The sequence below is a fragment of the Nyctereutes procyonoides genome, unplaced genomic scaffold (genome assembly GCF_905146905.1).
Source record: "Nyctereutes procyonoides isolate TBG_1078 unplaced genomic scaffold, NYPRO_anot_genome, whole genome shotgun sequence".
Taxonomy (NCBI): Eukaryota; Metazoa; Chordata; class Mammalia; order Carnivora; family Canidae; genus Nyctereutes; species Nyctereutes procyonoides.
This window is the reverse complement of record NW_026575044.1, coordinates 35,900,900-35,924,961: the sequence shown is the minus strand read 5'-3', so window position 1 is coordinate 35,924,961 and position 24,062 is coordinate 35,900,900.

Sequence of the window (24,062 nt, the reverse complement as noted above, 5' to 3'; positions counted from 1 at the left end):
TAGCCAAGAATGGATTCTGTGTTTGTAGCTAAGGACACTGATCATCACATAGACTTTCTTTAAAATGCCTCACTGAGTCAAACTGTGTGCTTCTATTCAGCATGAGGTACTAAAAAGTTTTTGGAGGCTCTGTGGGCATGGTAAGGCTTCACTGATCGGCTTCACTCTAAGGTGATTTTGTGGGGAGAAGACTCGCAATTATCAGTATTTATAGGTCTTTTCTTTTGGCCTGAATAAGAATCAGCTAAAAGAGAAGAACTTTCTAGGTTTTTTAAAAATTTTTCTTTATTTATTCATGAGAGACACAGAGAGACAGGCAGGGACATAGGCAGAGGGAGAAGCAGGCTCCCTGTGGGGAGCCCGATGAGGGACTTGATCCCAGGACCCCAGAATCATTCCCTGAGCCAAAGGCAGATGTTCAACCGCTGAGCCACTCAGGCATCCCAGAACTTTCTAGTTTACTTCCTGGGGGTTATAAGTTTAGTTTCATCATTTTGAGAACAAACTGGGAGAGAGGTCACGAATCCCACCCTTCAGTATCGATCCTTTCATAGAACCACTCTGTTTTAAGCCTTCAACTCTGTCCTGTATGCATTAGTGTACTAGACTCCTGGTGAAGCCTCTCCAGAGAGTAAACACGTGGTTGTCTGCTGGGTGGGTGAATAAGGGAACTTCAAGAAGTGGAGGAAAGAATCCAAGGGTGTATAACTTTTTTACATGGAGTTTCAACCAATTGTCCCTTTCTAGCTCCTCTTTGTGCAAATGCACACAGAGTGTCGCGCACACACTGTCATATACACTTTCAGAGTTACCTGGATGTTCCAATTCCTGAGCTTCTCTGACATTCTGCCAAATTCTGGAATTCTTTCATTGCTGGCTAAGAAGCTTTCCTTGGGTTTGTTAAAGTCAGATACCACTTGTTAGGCCCTTTTCTAGCTACTGACTTTTTTTTTTCTCTCCTTCCTCTTCCATTCCTTGTCGATAATTATTTTCATGGAGGTTTGAGAAGCAGAAGTAGATTAGTATCTTTAATCCACTTTTTTAACTGAAAGACTAATCCATTTTAATTGCCAGATAATGTTTTATCCAATGGGTCTTCCATAATTCATCTAAATGATAACTTACTTTTTGACTTGTATACTATTTCTCACTTTGGATATTTTTAATAATGCTGCTGTAGAGTAGATATGTGGGACTGGAAAAGCAGCTGTACAGAAAATCCAATGTGGCATGCTCAGTCTAATGCTACCAGTTAAGCATTTACTCTGGGAAATTTCGGATCCTTTGGATAAATGTTCAGTCCCTCAGAATTCTTCCTCTTGCCCCCTCTAAATTAATAGCTGAGATGTAGAGGATCAGATAACTTATGTCCACATGGTGAAAAGGACATCACCCAGATTCTGGTCTTGTAGCTATTCTCATCTTTAGGCTTTATAGTGGAGGGTGGCAAGAGAAGAGCATCTGTTGCAGAATTTCACTTCTTCCTATATAACATCTCTCCCCACTTGGGTGTTCAAGACATATGTGCCATCTTGCCTAATTTATTTACCTCTTTTCCCATAATTCACTAGTACAGGGGAGTAGCCTTTCTTCCCCATTCCTCTTCATTTCTGTTTTGGATAGTATCCCAATACCTCTTTCCCAAGGTGGCATTTACCCTTCGTCTTTCCCTTGAGTTGTAAGCCTAGAGTGGCTGCCAGAGATCATGGTTTATGAAGGACGAGAATAAAAACTATACATTTAATAGTGTCACAATAGTATCTCTTATAAGCAAAATTAAACTATGGTGCTAGAAATCAGAACAAAGGTTGCTCCTGGTGGAGATATTGACTAGGAAGGGACCAAAAATGTTCTGGGATGAAATAAACATTCTATATCTTGAAGGCATATGGGTTGTGAAATTGTGTGGTTTTATTAAAACTGATTGAATTGTACACTTAGGATTTGTCCACTTCACTTCTTCAATAAGAATATTTTTAACTGGAAAGAAACCAACTTTGTAACCCTTATAAACATCTTTCTGGTTAAGTCTTTGAATATATTCATGATTACTGCCTTAGGGTAAATTCCTCAAAGTAGAATTTTGGGGCCAAAGGACATACACCCTTTTAGGGATTTTGTTACATTTTACTAAATCGTCTTCCAGAAGGGCACTTTCCCATTTATGCTTCAAAAAAGTCTCTGAGAATGGACCCCAGGATTTTAACTATCATGGTTTCACCTACCATTTAGCTCTAGACATACAAATGGGGTAATTTACTCAAAAATATATAAAGATAATAGATTCTTTGAGAATTATGAAGTCTATTTTATGGTTTGGAAAGAATGTGTATCTATTAAATAATTAATATATGTATAACAGGGATAAATTTCAGCTGTAAATTCAAGTATATAGAAATGATAACCTTCCCGAGTCACTATACCTTAATTTCATTTCCATGTCTGAGTCCCTATTCTTCTGCACAGAGGGAAACTAAGGTAAGAAAATGAAACTAAGTCCTTCTGGGAGTTTACACTGGGGTCTCCTGCAGAGACAAGGCATGGATGATGGGTGTTAGGCAACAATTCTCATGCCTCAAGTCTTATTCCAGACAGGTGGCACAATTTTTTGGCCCAAAGTTCCTTGGGATCCAGAAACTCCACAATACCAGCACCATGCCCCAGGCAGACATTCTCTTTCCAAACACCATCCTGCCCCTTCTCTACAGGTCATCTCCACACCTCTACTCTCAGTACCTACATATCTCCTGCCTCCTGTCTTTCTCTACTACTCCTATTCCACCAGACTCTCTTCTAAGGGCTGAAACTTTTAGGTTCATTAGAAGGAAAGACTTGGAAATTATTTATTTTCCACTCAGCCCAACTGTGGGTTCAACGACCAGAAATGGAATGACTCCTGGGCTGGTGGAAATCACGATGACGTTCACTAACCTAGAGTCCTCCACTAGCCTGAGTTCAAATGGCTAGTAAGCAGTGGACCTGAGTTCTAATTTAGACCTACATTGTTAAACTGGCCCTCTGGTGGTCTGCAAGTGAGGACAATTTCCACAGTGACAGCCTTTTGCCTGGCAGGAGTTAGGATAGCAGAAGACTCAGGACCAGTCGGGAGGGACAGACCCCCCCCCCCCCATCATTCAACCACCTGACAGCACTGTGTGCGTGATGCCAACAGGAATGCTTTGCCTGCCCAGCTCAGTTATTTCTGCACAGTGTCAGGTAGAACTGTGGTGCATGGGAGGAGAGCAAACCTCAGAATTAGCTAATCCCTTCCATCCCAAAACTTGATCATAGGGCTGCTAACCTACTCCACCCGAGCACGAGTGGCTGATTTGAGCATGGCCTCCTCTGCTGTCCCTTCCACAGTCTCTGGTGGAAGTGTTAATGACAGGGAAATGGCCAGCAGCAGGAGGGAAAGAGCAAAGGCAGAAAAAAGCCGGGCGATGGTGCAAAAGACAGTAATTAGCTCTCAGATCATCATGATTTGAAGTTACTCAAATCTGAGTCATTTTAGAAGGTGGCTCTCTTGAGGGTTAGGTTTTCTGAATGGGGAGTAGGGAGAGAACAGCAAGCAGAGCTAACGGGGAGGGGGGTTGTGCCTATCTCTGTCGCAAGGATCCCACAGTAGCAGGTGTCACAGAGTCCATCCTTCTTCCCTCCCCTGCTGCCACCGTGCACCTGAGCATTAGCAGCACAATCACTCAGTTGGATAATTACTGGGGGTTGTGTGTGTAAAGCCAGGGAGGGACCAGCATCCTCTTGCACCGCTGGTTTGCTCGCAGAGGAGCTGGCACAGCGCAGCCTCACGCAGTAGGCAGCAGCCTTCATGTTGGCATAAACCTACAGAATCAAATGCTTCTGCTTGCTCCTCGCTGGTTTACACCCTCTCTGCTCATTCCGGAAGGAATTAGCCCAGCTCAGACTAGGTGCTATGCTGTTCCATATGGACCACCACACAAAGGATACAAAAATGTCACGCTCAGCATTAAAGCAGGGGCTCCCACTGCTATCTTGTGACCTTCATGACCTCAATCTGAAATGCAGCTTCCTTATTCTGTATACAGCACGGCTGGCGTATTGCAAAAGCCAGTAGATCAGATTTTCCCCCCTCGCCCCGACTCTTTTTAGTTTCAAAACCCTTCCCAAATAGAATTGAGTTAAAAGAAAATGCTGGTTTGCTCTTTTTCTTGGAGGGGAAGAGAAGGATGAAGATCTTTAGAAACCAGTTCAGACGAGTTTGAATACAATTAAACAGGTGGCTCCTATCTGCCTGCCGCCCGCAATTTTCAGATTTTTGTTCTAAGCCCCATGTTGCTTAGTTCCCACCCATGTGAATAGAGAGGAACCATGACTGAAAGCCAGTAAGATTCATTACTTTCTGGTAATGCCCAGGTAATTCTTAGAAAAGCCACTATAGTATCCGAGTACCCTCAATTAATATGTATTGACCTTGAAAACCACTTTAAAAATCTATGCTTACCAGCAATAATTTTGATGCCCTTATCTAGGCAAAGAAATAAAAGTAATCTGACCCACTGCAGAAAGGGCACGTGACTCTACATTCCTTCTGAGTCTTCACAAGGTCAGGCTCACAAGATACAAGGAACAGAAGAAGCCTGGAGTTGAAGCTCACTGACCCAGGGAGGGATTAGTGTCCTGAAAGAGCCCTGGTGCTGTTGCTTCCCTGAATAGAGGGAGAGAATTAGACACCGGCCTTGGCCAATCTGACTAGGTCATTCCATGAAGAGATGTTTAAAAATCTCTCGAACATCCACTTTGTTCAACCTCCTAGACTAACTACTCCAGGGAAGTCTCTGTCTTGGATGTAGGCTGGTTCTTTGTGTTTGAAGAGAGGTTTCCAGGTATTAATTACTTATAACCTCTGACACACAATATTAATGCGAGGACCATTTGTCAAAAAATATGACCAAAAACAATAGGACTCTGAAGCCAGGCTGGGTTTGAGCCCCAAATCGATTGCCTTACCAGCAAGGTGGCCAAGCCTGAGTTTTTGTTTCCTCATCTTTGACTTGAGAATAAAAACTCCAAAACTTCCTTCATAGGATTGTTGAGGTCATTAAATTGAAGTCACAGAAATTGTCATAAATCATTGTTCCCTGGGATTTTTTTCTTCACTCCATAATCCTAGCAGTTTTAAGTTTTTCCAAAAGTCATTCTGAGGCATCCAGAGGAAAGGGATTTCCATATGATTCTTGGCCTCTTAGATTCTTTGGGACATCCACCTTCATCTGCCTGTCAAAGGTAAGTGCCAGGCTGCCAGTTCCCAGTGATGGCGTCACGGTGGCTCACACACACATCCAAGGACAAAATCTCTGCCACTGTCAGAACTTCTGAGGCCAGTGACACACTGGCCTTTTTTTTTTTTTTTTTTCTTTTTCTCCTTTTGCTGGCTGAGCCGGAAGATGGTCTAGGGCCAAGACACAGGGCTACATCCAGGCTCACCCCTTCAGTGGGCTCACCCCAACATGTGACTTCCATTTTCTAATCCTGTGGGACAAGATACAGAGATGAGACTTCTTCCCAAAGACTAGCTCAAACACATCAGGATCCCATGAGCTCAACCTCTTGTTTGCCCAGTGTCCAGTGTAGTTCTAGCTAGTAGTCGGGGCCGTATACATGCCTGTGGAAGAAGTGAATGAAGTCAGTCACCTTATCTCCTTTAGCATGATGAAGTACATGGATATGAATGCAGTCATGAGGGTGTTATGTGACTCACGCCATCTTGCCATGTTCAAGAACCCAACCAGGGTGTTCTTAGATTTTAAGAGAGTTCATCATGCCTTATTTTGTTCATGGTGTTAAAAAGTAATGGGAAATGGTTAGATTTGTGGTTTGTTGTTGGTTGGTTTGCTTTTTGCTCCCTTTTCACTTGCCTTTAGGTCCTCCCTTCTTCCCTGATGTATTATTGGACTTGAAGCTGGCTCATTACTTATAGTAATGTGTTGCGTTTCCTGACAAACCATGGATGATGCACACCCAGGGTGCCAGCCACTGTCGATCTCAGAGCTTGCCTGTGCTTTTGCTCCACACAATTGGTGCTCCATTTTTGTGCCATTGAAATCTCACTTATCTTTTGAATGCCACCTCTGAGGAACTTTCTCTAACACCCTTTACCCCTACTCCCATTTGGACACCAAATGGTCTCCTCTGTGTTCCCAGAGTTGTTTGAGCCACCTGACCAGTCTCATGCCAGTTATGTATTCATTATTCATGCATTTGTCTCATTGGACAGATGTTAAGTTCCTCAAGGATGGGGAGTAAGTCTTATTCACCACTATTGCCATGGCCAAGCACACGATAGATGCTTTATAGCTGTGTGTCATAAGAAAACCTTTGAAAAAAGAAAACTAAAAAAGCAGCATAAATATATCTGACTCATGCTCATCCTCTCCTCCTCCCCTCCACACTCACAGACATATGGATACGAACCGTGAGCATGCCTGTGAGTGTGTTAATGGTCAGACCCTGTCCATTGCATGCACTCAAAACATTACAGGTCCAGGGAGTAAATCCCTCCTCTCAGGTGAGCCTTTCACATTCTCTTTATTGTGGAGAGGTTCTGTTTTTAACTGTGCTTTTACAATTAGAATAGCCTCATCTTCACATCTCTAAGTCCCACTTCTTCCTTTCCACATTTGTTGTAGAAGATATAGAACACATAGTAGTGCAAATGAATGGGATACTTTTGGCACCTTACAGGAAGTAAATTTAAAAGACTTCAGAATCTGGGGCCAGCCAACATTCAACGAGCAGACTGGATACTCCAGGTGATCTAGAGGTAAGAAATGAGAAATTTGGGAGGCCACTGACTTTTCACAGAAGATGAGCTCCATGCTCTTTGGCACAGGTGTTTCTGTACCAATGACATCTTCATGAAGTTGTATGTTCAGTGGTCTAAATTAACGTCTCCTATCACTGTGCAGTGTAAGCATTTGCATACTAGATTTTAATAACGGTATATTGGCTAAATAAAATTATATTTATTGTGACCTTCTTTTGTTATGATATACAAATCATTATCCTGTAGGGAAATTAACGACTTTTCTTAATCACGGTCAACAAATTATTTTACCACTAAGAAACACTGAACTTTTCTCATGACTTCCTAATATATCTCTGTGAATATATTCTTTTATTCAAGGTTCATCTGATTGCATTCAATCCTAGCTCAAGAAGAGGAGAGTTTTTAAAATATGAAAAAATAGTGAATCTGATAGACATTTGCACACAAGAACCAAAGTCTAACTCTAGCTTTGTTGGCTAGATTTGTCCCATGGGTTGGAATTTCTGATCCCTGCTGTAGATTATTTACAGGGAGTTTGACAGTGATATTTAGGAGTAACATAGGAAAACCAAAAATTACTCATTCAAATAGTAAGTTTTTAGTACAAAGGTATCACATGATCCAAGTAGAAAATTCAAATATATAAACATAAGAAAATAAATATTTTTAATTTAATTACTCAGAAAAAAAGACTCATTTTAGTATCATGTAAATATTATTAATAATAGATGTAAAGCAGTAAAGTGCTGGTAGATGTTTATCAACTGACTCTCTGAGGGATAAAAGCAGACTGGATTTGTAGCATTTTCTGATTTCTGTGGTGTAAATAACATCCCATCATGGATGATTTCGAGCTACCAACACTTCAACAACTGGCTTAGAAAATTCCTGAAGTCTTAACACTTGCAAACCATTTCTGGACATGGAGTGTATTCTGCTGTTTGTTATTTGTACCACTAATGCAATGCACATAGATAGGCCTTTGTCTAGATTGTTGTTTTCCTTCAGATAGTTTCCCAAAACTGGAGTTTCTGGGTCAAAACTATGCAGCATACCTGGGTGGCTCAGTGGTTGAGCATCTGCCTTTGCCTCAGGGCGTGATCCCAGGGCCCTGGATCCAGTTCCTCATCAGGCTCCCCACAGGGAGCATGCTTCTCCCTCTGCCTATGTCTTTGCCTCTCTCTCTCGCTCATGAATAAATAAGTAAAATCTTTAAAAAATAAATAAAAAATAAAATAAAATGTACTTTCATTGGGTATATATTTACCACAAAGATACTGATGTGGTGAAACAAAGGGACACCTGCACCCCAATGTTCATAGCAGCAATGTCCACAGTGGTCAAACTGTGGAAAGAGCTGAGATCTCCTTTGACAGATGAATGGATAAAGAAGACGTGGTCTATAGATATAATAGAATATTCCTCAGCCATCAGAAAGGATGAATACCTACTATATATATCAATGTGGATGGAACTGGAGGGTATTATGCTGAGTGAAATAACTCAATCAGAGAAAGATAATTATCATATGGTTTCACTCATATGCAGAATATAAGAAATAGTGTAGAGGACCATAGGGGAAGAGGGGAAACTGAATGAGAAAAAATCAGAGAGGGAGATAAACCACAAATTTTTAACTCTGGGAACAAACTGAAGATTGCTGAAGGGGAGGTTGGTGGGGAAATGGGGTAACTGGGTGATGGGCATTAAGGAGGGCACAAGATGTGATGAGCACTGGGTGTTATACACAACTAATGAATTATTGAAAACTACATCTGAAATTAATGATGTGCTGTATGTTGGCTATTTCATTTAGGTTTAAAATTTTTTTAAAAAATTAAAGCTTTTAAAATGTCTTTTCAAATGCTCATGTAAGAGTTTCTCTGTAGTGATGAATGGGAATGTTAGTTTTGCTGGAATCCTTGCCAATACTGGGTATTTGAAATAATTATTTGACAATGTGATAAGTTCCAAAGGGCATCTTGTTATTTTCAAATTTTCATTTATTTGATTATTTTAGTTTAAGATTTTATTCTTTCATGTCTCTTGGCTAATTATATTCTTATGTGTTAATTCTGCTCAAATCTTTTGCCATTTTTTCAGAAGGTGGTCTCTGTTATTGATCTTTGAAATATGAACTTTGAGATATCAATTATTTTTCTGTTGTATATGATGCAACTGTTTTTTTCTTTCTTAGGCATTTTTCCTCTAATTTAATTTATAAAGATTTTGATTTACAGAACTTTTACATTTATATGAAGTTGACACAGTCAGCTTTTCCCTTTGATTTCTGCTTTGATATCATATGCAGAAAGACCTTCCTCATTCCAAAGAATATAAATGTATTTATACTGTATATTTTTATAACATAAAATAGTATAATTGTATAAATGTTTATTAGTAACTTTTAACACACTTTTCTTTAATATTTTATAGTTAGATATTTAAATCATAATTTACTTGACATGTGGGATAGAGATCTGATTTTTTTTGCCAAATTGGTCTCAAAACCAATTACTAAGAAATTAATCATTCAGAAAGTACTTGGGAGTATCTTTTATTACATAGTAATTTCTTATATACTTTGAAGTATTGTTTATACTATTCATTGGATTGTCTTTTGCTGAGTTGCATGGGTTCATAGTGACTATAATTAACAATATTATATTATAATTTGAAAGTTGTTAAGAGAGTAAATCTTAAAAGTTCTCATCACAAGGAAAAAAATTTGTAACCAAGTGAGGTGATGGATGTTAACTATATTTATTGCGGTAATTGTTTTGAAATATGGACATGTATCAAATCATTATATTGTACACCTTAAACTTATACAATGTTATATGTCAATAATACCTCAATAAAGCTGGGAAGAAAGAAAAAACAAAGTGCCATCTCTGTATTCAGGAATATAATACCTGTTTGTACTTAGGTATTGATGGTTTCAAAAACTTAATAAACTTTGTGCTAGGAAGTTGTCTTTAACTGAAGGTAGCACAAGATAGCTGATATATATTAGAATACTGATATACATTAGAATAGTTATCATAAAAGAGAAAAATATGAATGCTGTACCTCAGCCCACTGAAACCAATTTTGATTAAATATTCCCAACCTTAACCTTTTCTAACATTAATCTCTTTTCTCCATTTTTAAGGAAGTGGTACTATCTTTCTGCATGTGATTTCTTAATGCTAATCTAGAGTTGTGAGTAAGACATTTCTAAAGCTCCGAACCCTTAACAGGAACAAATCACAGTGGTAAATTTGGTAAATCTTATAACTCTTAGTCAAATACCACTTTTTTCATTTATGAATGTTTAAATGAGATTTTTAAAAACTTAATAAACAATATTTAATATCAAGTATAAAGAGCAACATACTACAATACAATGAGAGGCCTGTATTGCCTGCAATCTTTTATTTTAATCATTGTGACCCTATGCAGACTTCACAGCTTCCTGGTAAAGGAACATGACAATAGATAAGAAAGCAATCTCTGGCTTTCTTCATTTCTTTTGCATGTAAATTGTGGTGTGCTTGCTTCAGCAGCACATATACTAAAATTGCATGTAGATAGTGCTACCACCTGAAGAAGGACAGTACAGTCAACCTATAGTAGAAATTCAGATCCTTCTGCTTGCTAGTTGCAGAACTTTTGAGTAAATTATTCAATCTCTCCAGCCTCAGTTTCTTTATCTGTATAATGGGAATAATAGTATCTTGGGCTCACAGTGAAAAATGAATCAGCAACTCTAAGTAAAAAAGTATGTAGCAAAATGTGTAGAATATAAAAATCACCCAATAAATGTTATTTCTATTCCCCTCCTCCGCCTTCTGCTCAAATATAATTTCATGTTGCCTTCCCTGAAGTAAATTGTCCCTTGTCTTATCAGAAGCATTACAGAGAAGAGTTCATGCTTACTTCCTGGCAATTCCACCAAATATTCTATCAACATGAAAATTTTCTCAGCCTCTTCTATGTCATGTACACACCTTCAGATATAGTGTGTGCATTTATCATGAAGTTTGTTGCAAAAACTTTCTTCTTATTTTTTTTTTTAATTTACACACTAAATCCTCCTCTTTGCAGTATACAATTTTTTGGGTATTGACAAATGTAAAAAAATAGTGTATCCCTCACCAAAATTGTGATACAAAATAGTTCTACTGCCCCAAATGCTCTCTTGCACAGCCCCTTTGTAGTCAGCCCCACTTCCCATGCCAATCTTTGTAAACCCATCTCTCTGCTCTCTGTCTCTGTAGTTTTGTTTTTTTCTAGAATGTCATATAAATGGAATTATTTTATCTAGACTTCTAGGTCTAGTTTTCTCATGTAATAGAATCATTGTATATTTATTAATACCATTATGTGTATCAATAATTCATTCCTTTTTTATTGGCCAAGTAGTATTCCATTGTATGGTGATACCATAGTTTATCCATCCACCAGTTGAAGGATATTTGAATTGTTTCCAGTTTTTAGCATTAGCCAAGTTGCTATAAGCACTTCAATACAGGTTTTGTGAGGTCATAAGTTTTCATTTATTATGAATAAAATCCCTAGAAGTGGCATTACTGTGTCATAAGGTAAACATGTGTGTGTTTTCCTTTAAAAGAAACAACCAAAATATTTTCCAAAATGACTATCTCACTTTTGCACTTAACACCAGCATTGTATGGGAGCTCTAATTGCTCTGATTCCTTGCCAGCACTTGGTATTATTTATTGTCAGGTTTTTTGCATTCTTTTGTTTTGTTTTTACCGTCTAATAGGTATATGGTGGCAGCTCATTATGGTTTTAATTTGCATTTCCGTAGTGACTAATGATGTTAAGATTTTTTTAGGTGTGTTTATTTGCCATTGTGTATCTTTTGGAGGTAAGTTTTCAAATCTTTTGCCCATTGTCATTGGATTGTATGTTTTGTCCTTGACTTTTGAGAGTTTTAAAAAATATATTATGGATACAAGTCTTTTGTGAGATGCATGATGAAAAAAATAATTTCACAGCTTTTGGCATGCATTTTCATTTTCTTAATGCAGTCCTTTACATAATGAAAATTTTGAATTCAATAAAGTCCAATTTATTAATTTTCCTCTTCTGGCTCATGGTTTGGCATCTTTGTATATTTTTTATTGGAGTTCGATTTGCCAGCTTATAGTATAACACCCAGTGCTCATCCCATCAAGTGCCCCCCTCAGTGCCTGTCACACAGTCACCCCATCCCCCAGCCCACCTCCCCTTCTACTACCCCTTGTTTTTTCCCCAGAGTTAGGAGTGTCTCATGTTCTGTCTCCCTCTCTGATTTTTCCCACTCATTTTCTCTCCTTTCCCCTATAATCACTTTCACTATTTTTTATATTCGCCTTATGAGTGAAACCATATAGTGTTTGTCCTTCTCCGATTGATTTACTTCACTCAGCATAATACCCTCCAGTTCTATCCATGTTGAAGGAAATGGTGGATATTCATCATTTCTAATGGCTGAGTAATATATTACTCATTGTATATATAGACCACATCTTTATCCATTCATCTTTCGATGGACACCGAGGCTCCTTCCACAGTTTGGCTGTTGTGGACATTGCAACTATGAACGTTGGGGTGCAGGTGTCTCAGTTTTTCACTGCATCTGTATCTTCAGGGATGTCCACTCTCACCATTGGTATTCAACATAGTACTGGAAGTCCTAGCCTCAGCAATCAGACAACAAAAAGAAATGAAAGGCATTCAAATTGGCAAAGAAGAAGTCAAACTCTCCCTCTTCACAGATGACATGATACTGTACATAGAAAACCCAAAAGACTCCACCCTGAGATTGCTAGAACTCATACAGCAATTCGGCAATGTGGCAGGATACAAAATCAATGTCCAGGGATCAGTGGCATTTCTATACACTAACAATGAGACTGAAGAAAGAGAAATTAAGGAGTCAATCCCATTTACAATTGCACCCAAATGCACAAGATACGTAGGAATAAACCTAACCAAAGAGGTAAAGGACCTATACTCTAAAAACTACAGAACATTTCTGAAAGAAATTGAGGAAGACATAAAGAGATGGAAAAATACTCCATGCTCATGGGTTGGAAGAATTAATATTGTAAAAATGTCTATGCTGCCCAGGGCAATGTACACATTCAATGCAATCTCTATCAAAATACCATGGCCTTTCTTCAGAGAGTTGGAACAAATCATCTTAAGATTTGTGTGGAATCAGAAAAGACCCTGAATAGCCAGGGGAATATTGAAAAAGAAAACCAGAGCCAGGGGCATCACAATGCCAGATTTCAAGTTGCACTACAAAGCTGTGGTCATCAAGACAGTGTGGTACTGGCACAAAAACAGACACGTGGATCAATGGAACAGAACAGAGAACCCAGAAATGGGCTCTCAACTCTATGGTCAACTAATATTTGACAAAGCAGGAAAGACTATCTATCCACTGAGAAAAGGACAGTCTCTTTAATAAATGGTGCCGGGAAAATTGGACAGCCACATGCAGAAGAATGAAACTAGACCATTCTCTTACACCATATACAAAGATAAACTCAAAATGGATGAAAGATCTAAATGTGATACAAGAATCCATCAAAATCCTAGAGGAGAACACAGGCAACACCTTTTTTGAACTTGGCCACAGCAACTTCTTGCAAGATACACCTATGTTTTGGGATCTTATCTAATGACTTTTTTCTCAACCCAACCAGGGTCACACAGATTTTCTTATGATTTATTTCAAAAATTTGAGAGTTTTATGTTTTATATTTTGATCTTGATCTCTTTTAAGCTAATTTTTGCATAAAATGTGAGGGATGGATTAAGGTTCACCTTTTTGCATATAGACACCCAATTGCTCTAGTACCATTTTTTGAAAGGCTTTTTCCTTTAAATTGTCTTTACACTTCTTTCAAAACAGTTGACTTGAGACCTTGCTTATTTTCTTATATAAGCATTTAATTCTATAAATTATGATTTCAAAATTACTTTAGCTCTAATCCAAAAATTTTGAAATTTTGCATTTTTATTTTTGTTCTTTAAAAATATATTTAATTTTTGCTTTGGCTTTTAAGCTACTTAAAAGTATGCTGTTTGTTCTGAAGTATTTGAGTATTTTCTGATATCTTCCTATTATTCACTTCTGAAACATAACTCACAGATTTTGCATGACTACTCTTTTAAACATCTTAAAGTCCATTTTGTGACCCACAATTATAGTCTATACTAGTGAATATTTCAATTGAAAAGAAATGAATTTTTCTGTTAAGTGGAGTGTTCTAAAAACTAGATCAGTTAGATCAAGTTGGTTGATAGTATTTTTCTTGTCTTCTATAGCCTTACTTATTTTTCAGTCTACTTTTTTTTTATCAATTACTCAGAAAGGAGTCTTGAAGTCTCCAATGACAATTATGGATTTTTCTATTTTTCTTTTTTAGACCTATTAAGTTTATTAAAATGTATTATGAAATTTTTGGAAAGTTTGCACACTTTTATGATTTTATGTCTTCTTGGACAAATTATCCCTTTTTTAAAAATCACAGAGTATTCATTTATCTCTGATAATATTTCTTGACCTAGAGTCTACATTATCTGGCACTGATTAACAATAACACTTTTCTTTTGATTTGGCATATTTGCATGGTATATTTGTTTGCATTTTTACTTTTAACCAATTTATGTTTGTATATTTAAAGTGAGTTTCTTGTATATAACATATCCAATTGGATCTTGCTTTTAAAATCAATCAGTTTGTCTTTTAGTTGTGTTTTAAACAAACATTTATGTAATTATTGATATATTTGTATTTAAATGAACCACTTTGTTATCTGATTTCTATTTTTTCTATACGGTCTTCTTTTTTCCTTCTTTTTACCTTCATTGTTTAATTGAGTATTTCTTGTGATTACATTTAATTCCACTCCTGTTTGGGTATTTCTTATGATTAGATTTTATTGACTTACTATTTATATCTCTAGAAATGTATAGAAGTTGCTCTAGGATTTAAAATATGCATCTTTAGGGGCTAGATGGCTCAGTTGGTTAGGCATCTGACTCTTAATTTCAGCTCAGGTCATGATTTCAGTGTCCTGAGATTGAGCCACATATAAGGGTCTGTACTCAGCAGGGAGTCTGCTTGAGATTTTCTCTCTCTCTCTTTCCCTCTGCCCCTCCTTCCACTCATACACTTTCTCTCTCTAAAATAAATAAATAAATAAATAAATCTTTTAAAAATAAATTATACATAAATAAATAAATAAATAAATAAATAAATAAATAAATAAAATGTGCATCTTTATTTAATTAGTGTTTATCCTCAAATAATATTACAATGCTTAACATGTAGTGTACGATTCTTCTAAGAATAGATTTCTAGTTTGCCTTCCCAAACAGTGTGCTTTTATTATCATTGTTGTCATATATTTTACATATATATATAATACATTGCTTTTTTGGTTTTAGACATTTAACTTTTTTTTTTAAAAGATTTTATTTATTCTTTCATGAGATACACAGAGAGAGAGAGAGGCAGAGACACAAGCAGAGGGAGAAGCAGGCTCCATGCAGGGAACCCAACATGGGACACGATCCTGGGTCTCCAGGATCATGCTCTGGGCTGAAGGCAGGGCTAAAGTGCTGAGCAACTCAGGCTGCCCTCATTTAACTTTTAGAGTGATTAAAAGTAATCAAAATGAATTTTATTATTACACAGTCATTTCTGCCACTCTTCATTCCTTTGGCCTGAAGAATTTCTTTTAGCTTATCTTGTAGAGTAAGCGGGAAATGAATTCTTTCTGTTTTTGTTTTCCTGAAAAAGTTTTTATTTCTACTTATTTTTTAAAGATATTTTCCCTGAGTATAGAATTCTAGATTGACAGTTTTTCTTTATTTCAGCACTTTAAAGACTTCATTCCTATAAATTGACTTTCATAGTTTCTGACAAGAAGTCTACTATAATTCTTATCTGTCATTCCTCTGCCTGTAATTTCTCTCCTTTTATCCGCCTAGCTGTCTTCAAAATTTCTTGTTTTCAGATGTTTATATCTGTAATTTTCTTATCCTGCTTGATGTTCTTTAACATTTTTTATCCGTGCTCTATTGTCTGTCATTAATATTAATAAATTTTTAGTCATTATTCCCTTGACTCTTTGCCTTTCAGCTTGGGTTTTTTCTATTGGCCTATACTCAAGTTCACTGATCCCTTCTTTGGCTATCCGAGCCTATCAATAAATCCATTGAAGACATTCTTCATCTTTGTTACTATTTTTTTCATTCCTGGTAATTCCGTTTGGCTCTTTCTTAATTTCCATCTTTCTGCTAAAATTCCATTTTATCTTGCATTTGTTCAAGTTTTCTGTTATAGCCTTCTACATATTAGTCATAGTTATTTAAATTTCCCTGTCTTGTAATTTCAACTTTTATATCATATCTGAGTATGGTTCTATCAATTGATCTGTGCCTTAGTAATGTGTTGGGTCTTTTTCTTTTCCCTTGCTTTCTCATATGCAAAGATTTTCATAAGTTTTTGTTAAAAGCCTGATATCTTATGTAGGACAGTAAAGGTTGAAATGAAGTAGCTTTTTTATTTTGGTTTTGATGGGGGAATTTGGTTTTTGTTTGTTTTTGCCCAAAATGGGCACGTGTGTGTGTGTGTGTGTGTGTGTGTGTCTTTTAGTGTAGGAGACTGAGTCAGTCTAGTTAGCCATTGAACTGGTTTGAGACCCTGATGTTGCTTTGATTACCTTCAGGGTACCAAAGGCTTCAAATTCCTCTGTTCGTACCTTGCATTTAGTGTATGGTATCAATAGGGACAATGTTTAGGAAGTGTTTCAACTATATGCTCCATCCTCAGCTCTGGGTCTTTGCTTTGTGCTGAATTTCAGAAAGGATATCTCTCCATACTCTTGCTACTACCCCAGCAGTTTACTTCATTATTACTTGTATTTGAAGGTTGTCAGTTTGATGGTGGAGGGCAAGGAGGGCATTTTCTGTTGTGCTAAGTAAGCTGCAGTCTTAGGCAGCACTATTTCTCTGGGTCACAAATGTGACTTTTTCTCTAGCCTTCACCCAACTATAGTCTCAACACATTATCCTGTCCCTCCTTCCAGGGCAAAAGAGTAATTTTATGTTTACCTTCCTTAGCTACCAAGGGTTTTCTCCAGTGTTCTAAGGGCAGTAGAGTGTGTTCTCTCTGCAATTTAAATCTTATGTTTCCATAATAGAGGTAAAGAATGGGATGTGGGCAAAGTTCTGTGGCCCTCGCATAGCAGCTACTGTTCCCTCCCTCAGATTTAGACCACAAGGGATGAGTTGGGCACTGCTTCAAATCCTTTTTTGCAAGTGAGTGGTAAGGTACATAGAAAAGAACCTAAGACTTGGTGCAAACTATCCCAAGGAGCTACATAGTCTCTCACCACTCAGTCTCTACCAATTCATCAACAATTCTGGATGAAATTTATCTACTTCTGACTACATCTGCCTCAGATAAACAAGTGCTCAGGTCCAGTCTTACCCTGAAGGAAAACTGTATCTTCTTAGGTTTTGGCTAATTGCTTGCCACATGACCTTAGTTCCCTTATAGGTTAAAAAAAAAAAAAGTTAGCTTGAAGTGTGTCAACCTTTGTTGTGCTGTTGTTTCTAAGAGCATGAGTGTTGTTCCTTCCACCTCTCCACATCTTAAGCAGAAACTGGAGGTAGCTGGTTTTAAATTTTCTTTAGCTTTGTTCCACAGAAAATCTTTAGCTTCAGGCTATGAATATTTTAGAATTTTTCCTCTATCTTTTCTAGGACTATTATATTCCTTTATCTTTTATACCGACATTTTCTTCTATAGGTGGAACTGAATTGCCATTAATTGGCATTTTCTAGTACTTTGTACTTATGAAGTATTTCAGAATCATTGAAATAGTTTTCTCTGTAACAGTTGCATAGGGGAAATGAATAGCATCTGTCCTTTTGTACATGAGAGCATTGAAGCATAGACATATGTAGTCATTTGTCTAGGATCAGAGCAAATATATATTAAAACTTCAAAAGTTAATATGTTAGTTATTTTAGGCTCCTGCTCTGACATTTCACTGTGGCAAAGCTGCCAGGACATTTTCCCTCAGAACCATAGGGAGAAATCAAGCCTCATTAGAGTAGTTACAATAGTAAATTTTCATGTATTTTGAATATTAAGTTTAAACTCAGCCTAAATAATGACCGTTGTGATCTCCAAAGAACTTTGCCAAACCTTTACTATGCTAGTGTCTTAAGTGCAAGGCAAGGCTGTGGTAGAGAAAGAAGAGCTTTAGTTCTCTTATAACTTTAGACCCTGGTCAGAATTGATCAACAGATAAAGAATTCCAGTAGGGACTAACTAACATGGAAGTAATATAATCCTAAATATAGGGTCAGGAATTAACTTCTTAATTTTACCTGGGAGAGTCTCTTGCATCCAAGCATGTTCCTTTCTAGAGTCAGGGCACCTGTGTTCTCACTGCCCTCTTGTGAACTATCTCTGGTTCCAGGCCCTGAAGTTACCAAATGTTGGTCTTTGAGCTTCTTTGATTCCCACTTAATAGTGTCTTTCCATCAGTGTATTTAGACCAATCAAGTCCACAACAGAGAGAATTAGTATTGGATCATAGAACTTGATAAAAAGTTGGAAATCATATTTTTCAGCAACCCAAAATCAAATCAGTGTGCTTTCTTGCATTTTTTTAAAAAAGCTTTTAGTTATAAACATAAGAAAAACAGGAACTAAAACAAAAAGCTGAGTACTTACTCCCTTTTCATTATACTTTTATTGTCTATGCTACAAGTCAGTCAACAATAACTGTTGGCTATATAAATCCGAGCAAAAGGGAGATACAACATCAATGGTCATGGGCAGGAGAACTGGGGGAAATAGAGGTGAATGAATCAGATCCCAAGATTTTGGAGGCCATACCAAGCCATTTTTTATGGCAATGTGGAAGCAAATTGCCTGTAAGAGCAAGGAGGGCAATTGGACTACCATTGAATCCTTCCTATGATACAGTAAAGTTGAAACCACCTTTACTTTAAATAGTTAAATGCATTGGAGTTGACATAAAGAAGAAAATATCAAGGTGCAAAGAAGTGAATATAATCTTTCCATAAAAGTTAATGCTCAGTGGAATGTTAGTACAACCAGGACTTAAGACTCTGATTGCATCCTAATTTTGATAAAAGTCATAGGAAATGTTTGCCAAAGATTTAAGTGTTCTGTGCTCATAAGTTGACTGCTCTTTACCTACTGCGCTTCCTCATCCTGTGCTCTAAAGGCTAACATTTGCCTTAAGGTTGCAAACCTGGGGGGTCAAAGCCCATGAAATTTTTTATGGGTCAAAGCCCACGAATAAAATAATGGGTCAAATGACCTAATAACTCTTGAGGAAATATCAAACTATCAAATAGATAAAATAATACAGAACAACCCAACTTGAATTTTAATGGTAAGTTTTGAGAGTGGGGTCGTGAAGAAAGGAGTCGGAGAGGAAGATATAAATGTTTAGATAGAGGCAATAAAAGAAAGATGAGAGAGTTCTAGGTAAGATGCAGTAAGTACACTAAACACCTCCTCCAAACTATAAAACCTGAACCAAATGCATGGAGCTTATACTGGTGTCCCTGAGGAGTAAACACCAGCAGGCTAATCAGGGAAGAGTACCAGACTTGCAGTACCACTGGATCTATTCCTCTCCAGTACCTCCCAGCCTGAACTAAATGCAGCTGATACCAGGAGTGAACACCCAGAGCAGACAGTGAAGTCTATGAGAAAGCCTTTAGCTCTGGTTGGAGGAATAAGGGGAACTCCTAATGATCAGAGAGTACAGAAATTCTCCACTTTGTGTGACTATTTCTTCTTTTATTTACATTCTCTCATGCACTAGCTGCAAGATGATCCACTAAGGTAGTGGCAATGACCAGTAATGAGCAGTAATTTGTACATTTATAGCTAAAAAATAAACATCAAGCTAAACCTAACGTCTTATTCAAAAATTACTTCAAAACAGATCACATATCTAAGTGTAAAGCATAAACTATAAATATGTAGAATACAGTTTGGACTAAGCAATGAAATTTACACGATACCAAAAATACAGAAGAAAAAAATAATAATTTGAAAAAATTGGATCTGTAAGTATTGATGTTAAGAGAATGAAATGGCAAGCTACATACTGGAAGAAAACATTTCTGAATCACAAATCTGACAAAGGACTTGTATCAGAATATATTTTTTAAAAACTTGTAAAACAAATAAGAAAAAAAAGTTAAACATGGGTGAAACATTTGAACAGACCGTTCACCCATTGAGGCTGTAAGGATGGAAAGTAAGCACATGAAAAGATGCTCAACATCTTTAGTCCCTGGAGAAATGGAAGTTAAAACCATGAGGAGATACTACTACACACTTACTAGGATAACTAAAATAAAAAATACTGACCTGTGAGATAACAGAGCTCTTCTATATTACTGCTGGGAATGCAAAATGATATAGCACTATGGAAATAGTTTGGCAGTTTAAACATGTTCTTAATCTATGATCCAGCAATTCCATTCTTAATATCTACTCCGCAAAAATGAACATGTCTATTCTCAAAACAATCAGTTTGTGAATGTTTAATATAGCTTGATTCTAATTGCCAAAAATGAGAACCAACCCAATGTCCTTCAGTGGCTAAACAGATAAACTGTGGTACATCCATATAAGGAAATACTGCTCAGTAATAAAAAGGAACAAACTTTTGATATATTCAGCAACTTGGATAAATCTCAAAATATTATTCTATAAAGAAGCCAGCCTCAAGTGTTGCATAGTCTATGGTTACATTGAGATGGTGTTTTCAATAAGATAAAACTGTAGGCATGGACAATATATCAGTGGTTGCTGGGAGTTGGGATGAGGGAGAGGGTGACTATAAAGGGACAGCAAGGAGTTTCTGGGAGGACAAGGAACTTTTCTGTATCCTGTTCTGTATCCTGGTGGTGGTAGCATGAATCTATACATTTGTTAAAATTTATAAAACTGTATACCTAAAAAATACCAATTTTAGCCTGATTTTTTATAAAGCAGTTTTTTTTTTAAAGAGAGACACAGAATTGAGCCTAAAGGAATTTTTAGCTTCAACTTTATTTTATGATGTTGATTTCAAGTCCAGGAACCAGAGACATGTAATAACTGCAGACTAGTACATCACTGAATCCTGTCACCAAAGACAGGGGTCCCTGGATCCTCTGAAAGTAGTTAAGTGACAGACTGGTAATTCTTGAGATGATTTGACAGCTGTAAATAGCCAGTCTGTATAATCCTGGTCAACCAGAAATATTTTTGTCAATTATTCAAATTGGTTGTCTCTGATTTCCTGCCTCACTGACTCAGATTTCCCAGGGAGCTGCCAACCCATTACATTTCCAGATATTTGGCAAACTAATTATGGGTCATGATTTAAGTTGTTCTAACAATCATTGCTCTTTTCTGCCTTCTGAAATCCAAACTTTTTTTTGTCTCTTTGTCGACCCCCTCCCCCCAAAAACCTGGAAACCACCTTTGTAATTATTTTATTTTATTTATTTATTTAAAAGAAAGAGAGAAGCAGAAGGAAAGGGAAGGGGAAAGGGTCTCAAGCCAACTCTACCCTGAGCATGGAGCTTGAAGCAGGGCTCAAACCCATGACCCCAATATCATGACCTGAGCCAAAATCAGGAATCTGACACTCAAATGACTGAGCCACCCAGCCGCTCCTGGAAACCTCTTTTTTTTAAGTCAACTTCATATCACCCCTCATTTCTTTAACTTTCATTTCTTTCCTGAGAGCTCCTTATAGATCCTTCTCTTTGAAGGAGTAAGTATAAACGAAGATGGCTGGTTAACTGGTGGTGGCCTAGGCCAAATTATGGTCTATTTTCTGCTCAATTTCTTCTTCCTCATCCCATTGCCAAGGTTCAGAGAACCATATTCAGAACCAGCATGCTCCGGCAATTCATTCACTGGACCCAGGCAGCTGGGGTCATACGGACCACCATCAGCTGTCCACTTTGTACCCCTCATTGCTTTCTCCTAATTTCTAATAATATGTCCATTGGTAGAATTGCCTATGATAAACCAACAATTAAACATATTGGATGTATTTTGCAGAGCACTGCCACCCCTGTGTCTATCCTAGTGCTTGTTCTGTAGTTTCTGTACAAAACCTTCTAGTCTTATGGATTCAGATTACAATTTAGCTGACATCATAAAACCTTTATATGCCAGGTGCTTTTACATGTATTATCTCACTTAACCTCCAAGAACACCCAACATGGTGAAAGTATTCCTTAAGCACTAATTTGTATTATGTGCTATCTTAAACTCACATTTAGGCCCATTTAGAGCTTTCTAGGGCCTTGCAACATGATGGCATGGGCATATCTATAGGAACACATAATATTTTCAGAGAATTAGTTAAGTGAGGTATACTATACATAGTAACATAATACTTGATGGGTACATGGTGTTTTTATGATCCACAAAGATAAGATGTCATTTCTCTAATTGACAAAAAAATGATACATTAAGTATTTATTTGTATCATGTGCAAATCTGTCACAATCCGGAAGCTTTGGACAAGTTAATACCACAAGCTTTGGCTGAGCTAAATTTGAGTATTCCGCTGAACCATTTTGGGTTTTTGAGTCTTTTATTCCCTTGTCATGGTAAAGCATAACAATAGCTAGGCAGAGGCAGTTGGATTAAGAGAGTCATCATCACCTATTCTTTCACTTAACCAGTGCCAAAATCAATTTTGAAGCATTATCTCAAAGTTGCTTTCGACTCAGTCTGGGTGTTTCTCTTCAGCTAGAATATCACCCCCTACACTGGAATCTTTATTACATCACACTAATCTAATTTAAATGCATTTTTACTGTACTTGGTTTAATGAATGTGGAATGTGTCACTATGAAATTGCACCATTAATTTGATAAATAGGACTTGAAGGTATAATTTTTTCCAGCATTGCAGACTAATGAAGCTAAAATACATATATAATAAGAAGTGTAAATAATAAATTATTCTTAGGAGCAAAAAAATTAATTAGATCTTACCACAGATTGCATCTCAATGTCAATTTTTTTTTTCAAAACTACTGACTTTCAAACTACTTGGAACACCATTGTAAACCTTGGAAAGTTCCTCAAGTGATTACCTCCCATCCTGGGAATCTGTTTTAAGAAACTGCTATTGTTCAAAAAATCCTTTTAAGATGCCAGTACGGATCCCCTGTTGTCATTTCTACAGGGCATTTAGAGTATCTAGATGAATTAATCTTTTTCTTTAAGTTGTGCGGTTTTATTTATTCATAAAGACTCCTGAAAATCCTTTCAGATAGTATGCTGTGGAGACAGACAAAAAAAAAAAAAAAAACAGGAAACCTTCTATGCAAATTTGCCTCCAAAGGCAACAGAGTTCTATTCACAGTGATTTCAGGGGAAAGTTCCTCCTACAAGCTGGCTGTTCATAGGAAGTCTGTGCCATCCATGGGATGAAGGATTTGATAACAGAGAGCAATAGGTCACTCCCAATTACTGTTCAGATGCACACTCTGTGGGTAAGAACCAGATAGTAGCTAAGCTAGAAATTAGCTGGTAATATGCACACTAAAACCAGAGACCAGATAATGCTCCAAAAGAGATTGTATTCCTTGGGTGGAGAGAAAGGAATTATGACTGGCATAAGTGAGTTTTGGTTCAGGTTCAGCATAGGAACAGTGACTTAAGTGTCTGTACATGTTAGCCAGTAATTCCTAGCCCTCTAATTAATGAAATCTTCGCAGAGGACATTAGCTACAGGATGTCCGTCTGCTTAGAAACACGAAGACTACTACAACCAAAATGTATGGCAATATGAAGCCCATTTGGAGACTCCATTTTTTGTTTTTATTACCTATATTAATTTGAAAAACAAAGTGCCCATCATCCCCAATAACTATGTTTTATGTATTTTTGATTTATCAGATATAAGGATTATTTCAGCTTCATTGTCAAGACGAGACTAAATTTTCCCTTAGAGAAAGATTCCAAGGAGAGGGGGGACAGAAGCTCTTGGAATTAGAATGAACTATGTGGGGTCCACACACCCCCTCTTTGTCCCCAGCTGGAGGTCTGTACATTCAAAGACCATTTAATCATGCTCTGTCTGTCCCTTCCCAAGCCTGATGCAGGACGCTGGGCCAAATGCTATCCCTGGCCTTATTTTCTATTCCTAGTGTGTAGTTTAACA